Source organism: Rhinatrema bivittatum, chromosome 2 (assembly GCF_901001135.1).
Source record: "Rhinatrema bivittatum chromosome 2, aRhiBiv1.1, whole genome shotgun sequence".
Classification (NCBI taxonomy): domain Eukaryota; kingdom Metazoa; phylum Chordata; class Amphibia; order Gymnophiona; family Rhinatrematidae; genus Rhinatrema; species Rhinatrema bivittatum.
In genome coordinates this window covers 228,237,317-228,243,688 of record NC_042616.1, presented here as the reverse complement: position 1 = coordinate 228,243,688, position 6,372 = coordinate 228,237,317, and the positions used below count along the sequence as shown (strand labels likewise).

At 42.8% G+C, this 6,372-nt stretch overlaps 1 protein-coding gene across 10 annotated transcripts in view; it reads left to right on the top strand.

Annotated features, from left to right (window-relative positions):
• The window catches only part of TBC1D5 (TBC1 domain family member 5), a 1,653,915-nt gene that overhangs the window by 1,612 nt on the left and 1,645,931 nt on the right, over positions 1-6,372 (top strand). The gene's annotated exons all lie outside the window — the stretch shown is intronic.

Here is a 6,372-nt window from a genome sequence, read left to right as displayed (position 1 = left end):
CGTTGCTGTGGCTCAGTCTGGTTAAATGGAAAAGAAAGAAAAGAGAGAGCGCACATTTCTAATATGTTTAATTTCACAACGCGCATTTGCTCTGTTCTGGCCGTCCCAACTCCCTCCCCCCCTTCCCCGGCGGTGGACGGACTGGCTCGGCGACTCTTCTACCCTTTCCTCCTCCTGTGTGTAACTGTCCGGCAGTCCCTACTCCCTCCCCCCTTCCCCAGCGGCGGAGGAATGGGCTAAGCCGTTTCTCGGAGCGGCGACTCATCTGCCCTTTCCTCCTCCCCTCTGTGACACCCAGCATGTAGCGTAGAGCTCTATGGTCCGCACATACGCGGTAGAGCTGCTCTCTACTGTGCATTTGCAGGCCGTGGGTCAGAGCCCATTTATATTGTAGATAGCGTGTGTTGCTTTTACGTCCAACAGATGGCGCTGTTTTTCCAAAAAGGCATGGTTTTACCTGTCACAGGTGTGACATCTATATAATATAGGTATATAAAAACACGCGCATATTCGAATGCAACGTTGTCAAAATTTCAAAGCAATCGGTGAAGAACTTTCGGAGATTTAATATTTTGAACAAACCAACATTTACATTTTTATTTATATAGATAGATCATGGATTTTTGTCACTATAGTGAATTCTACATATGTTAGCTAAGTTTTATTTATTAATTACTGATACTTATAAGCCACCTGTCCAAGAAAGACTCAAAGTCGCATATAAAGTAAACACTGAATATAAAGTTATACATCCTATGAATAGATGAAAAATGTACAGCCTAATACAGCACATCAACATAGAAATAAAAAAGTGACATTTTCCTGAGTTTTAAAAAGTCTTTGAACTAGTAGGGAACTTCATTATTTTTGGATTATATCGGATGGTTTCTAGTCACTCAGGTTGTGGTTTGTTAAACCTTACCCAATAGGAAACATTTGAGTTGTATGTAAGGTTTTGTCTTTTTTTGAAAAGACAAACTATTTAAGGAAAATGATATAGCTTTTTTAATACAACTTAGTATGACTATATATATGGTTACTAGTAGAGTATGGCTTGTTTAGAAATGTCAAAGACAGTTTATGCTGATACAGCAAAATTCTGTTTGCTGTGCTTTATGAAAGCTTGGTATAGAGTAGAGCATAAATGATTGTCTTTCTACCTCAAAATGTTGCAAATGGGAGGCCAGAAATCAGAACTGGAGCACCACAGTAAAAGAAATTTGACTGCTAAGAAAAGAGAGAAACATTCTTTATATATAAGAACATAAGACTTGCCTTAATGGGTCAGACCAAAGGTCCATCAAGCCCAGTATCCTGTTTCAACAATGGCCAAACCAGGTCACAAGTACCTGACAGGATCCCAAAGGGTAAATAGATTCCATGTTGCTTATCGCAGGGATAAATAGCAAATTTCTGCAACTCCACCGTAATAATGGTTTATGGACTTTTCCTCCAGGAAAATTTAGGACTAAAGTTTACAGCATCTGAGATTACTTTTTCCAGCAATTACTGCTTTCTCAAGAAATGCATACAGGACTTATTTTATGGGGGAATGGCCTGGAATGCAGTTCCACCATTTCTTTTCAAACTTAAGAAGTAGAGCAGAAGAGGTATTATGTTCGGTTCCTCCCATACAGGCAGCCTGCCAGGAAGAGAGAGGGTGGGACTGGAGCAGATAGAGCAGAGAACAAGTACTGGACTCCCTAATCCAGCCCTTTCCCTTCTGTTTCCCCTCCCCTCTTCTACAAGGAACAGGAGAAGGGATGATGAAGCAGATGCTGTAGAGCAAAAAAACAGACACAAAAAGGGGTTGAATTAGCACAAGTTTGAAACTTATGTGCAATAGTGCCTGTCGTCAAGGCTTCAATGCAGCTCTCTAGATTTTTTTTTAATATATTATTTATTTATTTATTTCAGATTTTTATATACCGGCATTCGAGACAGCAGTCACATCATGCTGGTTCACATAAAACAGGGGGTGCATAGTAAACATAACTATAACAATGGTGCTGAAAAGGCAGTTACATATAACAGGGTGATAAGAACTTGGCTGAGAAGGAAGAGAAAGGACAGGTTATTAATTCACACAGGTAAACGATAGAAGATATGGTTAGCCATGGTGTAGGTGGAGATTAGGGGTGGCTTGGAGGTGTTAGATCAATTGGCGTCCGGGAAAGCTTGTATGAATATCCAGGTCTTTAGTCTTTTTTTGAAGGTTGAGATGCATGATTCTGTCCTGAGATTTGAGGGGATGGAGTTCCATAACGGTGGAATGGCTGTAGAGAAAGCCCGGTCTCTTAGTGTGCAGTGTCTGGTAGATTTGGACGGTGGTACCTGTAGCGATCCCTTGTATGCATCTCTTGTCGGTCTTGACGAATTGTGTAGTCGGAGAGGGATCTGTAGGTCAATGGGAGCCAGTTGGTGGATGTTTTTGTATGTGGTAAGAATGGCCTTGTATATTATTCTAAAGTGTATAGGTAGCCAATGGAGGCTCTTTAGAATGGGGGTTATGTGGTCCCTTCTCCTGGTATTTGTCAGAATTCGTGCAGCTGCATTTTGCACCATCTGAAGCGGTTTGGTGTATGAAGCGGGAAGGCCAAGTAGGATGGTGTTACAATAGTCTAATTTTGAAAAAATGATTGCTTGGAGAATGGTTCTGAAATCTTGGGCATGGAAAAGAGGTCTAATTCTTTTCAGCACTTGTAGTTGGTAGAAACAGTCTTTGGTGGTTTTGTTAATAGTGGCTTTGAAATTCAGGCGATTATCAATTAGGACTCCTAGGTCTCTCACTTGTGTGATTGTTGGCGTGGCTTGTTGTGCAGAGGTGATGGTGCTGTTTTCTGAGGCGATGAGCAGGAGTTCAGTTTTGCTGGAATTTAATACCAGGTTTAGGCTGGTGAGGAGGAGTTTAATTTTTTGATGGCATGTATCCCAGTAAGCCAGAGTTTTTGCGAAGGAATCCTTAATGGGTATCAGGACCTGGATATCGTCCGCGTAAAGGAAGTGTTTGAGGTTGAGGTCGGTGAGAAGTTGGCATAACGGTATAAGGTAAATGTTAAATAAAGTAGGAGACAGGGAGGACCCCTGTGGGACTCCTACTGATGACGAGTGTTGAGAGGATTCTTTGTTCTGTATCTTGACCTTGTATCCTCTATTGCTGAGAAATGATATGAACCAAGATAGTGCTGTGCCTGAGATACCTATGGAGGCTAACTGGTTAATGAGTAGGGAATGATTGACGGTGTCAAAGGCTGAAGAAAGGTCCAGTAAGATCAGTAAGAAGGCTTGACCTTTATCGAGGCCCAGGATGAGGTGATCTGTTAAGGAAATGAGGAGGGACTCCGTGCTTAGTGTTTTGCGGAAACCGTATTGTGATGGGAATAGGAGGTTGTTTTCTTCAATGTAGTTTGAGAGTCGGGTGTTCACCAATTTCTCCATAATCTTGGCTATGAAGGGGAGGTTGGCGATCGGTCGGTGGTAGTTTGGGTCATTAGGATCTAGATTAGGTTTCTTGAGTAGTGGTTTGAGAGAGGCCAATTTTAGGTCATCTGGGTAAGATCCTTGTGTTATTGAGCAATTTATGATGTCTGACAGGGATTTGGAGATGGAGTCAGGAATTGATAGAAGCAATTTCGAGGGGATGTGATCCGAAGGGTGAGAAGATGGTTTCATTTTCCGTAGAATACCTTGGATCTCAATGGAAGAAGTGAGTTCCAGTTCTTCTAAGCGGGTATTTTTGAAGGCGGTCTGAGGTGGTGTTGAAGTAGATGCGGTGTTAGGGGGCAGCTGAGTTAGAAGTTTGCTGATTTTGTTGTTGAAAAATAGCGCTAGTTCTTCCGCTTTAGATTTGGCTTGGTTGAGAGCGATTTCTGATGAGTTTATTTGTGTGAGGTTAGAGACGTAGCTAAAGAGGGCTTTAGCGTCGAAGATTAGGTGGTGGATCTTGGATGCGTAGTAGTTCCTCTTGGATCTTAATGTATTGGATTTGTATTGGTGAAGAGTTGATTTATAGGTAGATAGAGTGATGGTGCATTGGTTTTTACGCCATTTAGCCTCATTTTGTCTTAGCAGTAGTTTAAGCTTTCTTAGCTCTAGGGTAAACCTTGGTTGTCTTTTGGAAGAGTTGGGGTGAGGTTTTTTTGTTGTTAGAGGGCATAGCTTGTTGGCTATCGATTCCGTGATGATTATGCTTTTCTTTATTTCAAAACTGATTACATTCAGGGACTGTAGGTATTTCCCTAGCCCCAGAGGGCTTCTAATCTGTTCCTGAGATGATGAAGGATAAAGTGACTTGCCCAAGGTCACAAGGAGCAACAGTGGTTTATGAACCCTGGTCTCCCCCATTTGTAGCCTACTGCTTTAACCACTAGGCTAATTCAACCCCTTTCTGTGTCTGTTACCCATAGCTTAATTTCTGGCAGAACGATCCAGAATGGCATTCTGCCACCTTGTCTCCAAGTCACAAGAAGACATACTAGGTTACACTGTATAAATCAGTTCCAGCTCCCCCATGGAAATGGAGCAGAGTTGGTGGTGTAAATCAGTTCCAGCTCCCTGCAGAAATGAGAAGAGCCAGTGGTGACAGGATCCTATCTGGTTCTCCCCCCCCCCCCCCCCCCCCGGCCCCAGAGAAAGCAGATCGGAGAATGCTGGATCTGCTTACCATGAGTCAGGAGCAGCCACATGACCTTGATTTTTGTGCAGCTTCCTTGTACAATTGAAAGGCAGAGAATGAGAGAGGATGGGATGGGAAAGTGCAAAGAGACAGGAGGTGAATGCCTATCACTCTCACTGCTTCTGCTACTACTAGATGTGTTCACATATATATGTGTGTATGTGTAGGAGAGAGTTCACATTTGGTTCCTCCCCTTCACACAGATCATACCTGGCTCCAACCCTGCTCCCTCTCACTTCACCTCCCCGCCCCCCCCCCCACCTGCACTGCAGTTCCACTTTCTTTGGGGCCGATGCAGTAAAGGCGCGTAGAAAGCGGGCGCTGAACAGTCAGCGCCCGCTCTCTTTAAAGCGCGCATGGTGCCCCAAAAGGGGGCGCCATGCAATATTTAAATTAGGGGGTGGCGCTAGGAAGGAGTTTATTGATGGCCATTTTCATTACTAGCAGACAGCCGGTCTAATTTTAGGAGGGATATTTTTCACTATCCATAAGCAGCAGATAGCGAAAATAAAGCCCTGCTTCCTTGCAATACTGAAACGCACAGAAAGCAAAAATAAAAAAATATCATTGTCGGCTGGGCCGAGTTATTGTGCATTGCTTTCCCTTTCTCTGCACTGCTGGGTTTTTTTTTTTTTTGCTTTGCGAGACGTTAAGCGGCAGGGGCGCCCTGGCGAGAGCGTGCTCGGGTCCCGACTTTTGTTGCCAATATCTCTCTCTGCTGCAGAAAGCATGCGTTGTCCCAAAGCTGCTGCTCCGAGGAGGCATGAGGAGCTGCCCTTCAGGTACGGCCCGGACTCGCAGCCCCTTATATATAGATATTTTTTTTACTTTTAAAAAAAGAATTACAGAAAAGCAGTTTTTTTTGTGCTTTTCTATACTTCCTTTCAATGCGCTCAGCTATTAACGCCTGCTCCAGGCAGGCGTTAATATCTGAGCAATAAATGTGCGTCTGAGACACATTTATCTTTTTGTATTGGGATTGAATGAGTAATAGGCTATTCACATGCATTTGCATGTGATGAGCGCTATCTCATTCACTCCGGGTTAGACACGTGTTAAATAGTAGTCTTCAGACTAGAGTCCACTTTAGCTGTGTTCCAGAGGGGTCCATGCATTAGGGCTACAGGCTGAGAAATGTTGCTGCGTTAACTGGACTGAGTTGAGAAGGATATACAAAAATATATCAGTAGTTGCAGATGAAAATTCATGATACTATAGCCTAGTCCAGACTGGTTCCAATTGAGGTGGAGGTCCAAAGGAGCAGGAGTAAACTTCAGGGGAAAAACAAGAGTAACAGAATAAAAAAAAATGTGGGTTAAGCATAGAGATCCTTAGTTGCATAGAAGTGAAGGGAAAGCTGGAGATCAAAGTAGAGTCTAAAGTATTGTGGAACCATCTGTGGTTGGTTGTGATTGTTTCACTAAGGTTGGCAATTTGAAGTAGTGATAGGCAAACTGAAAATGATCTGTGATGATTACAGACTTTGTCTCAAAGCGACTTATTTTCCCACAGGGTCTGTTTGATACTGATAATACAATCTCAATAAATTAGGGTAAAATGATAGATTTATTGAATGTGTATTGTCATGAATGCAATTCAAAAGCACATTACTCTGCTCTCTCCGGGTTTATGTACTGAGGTAAGAGAGCATAATGATTATATTGCCCATTTTTGGCCTTTCAGTTTTTTTACTATGC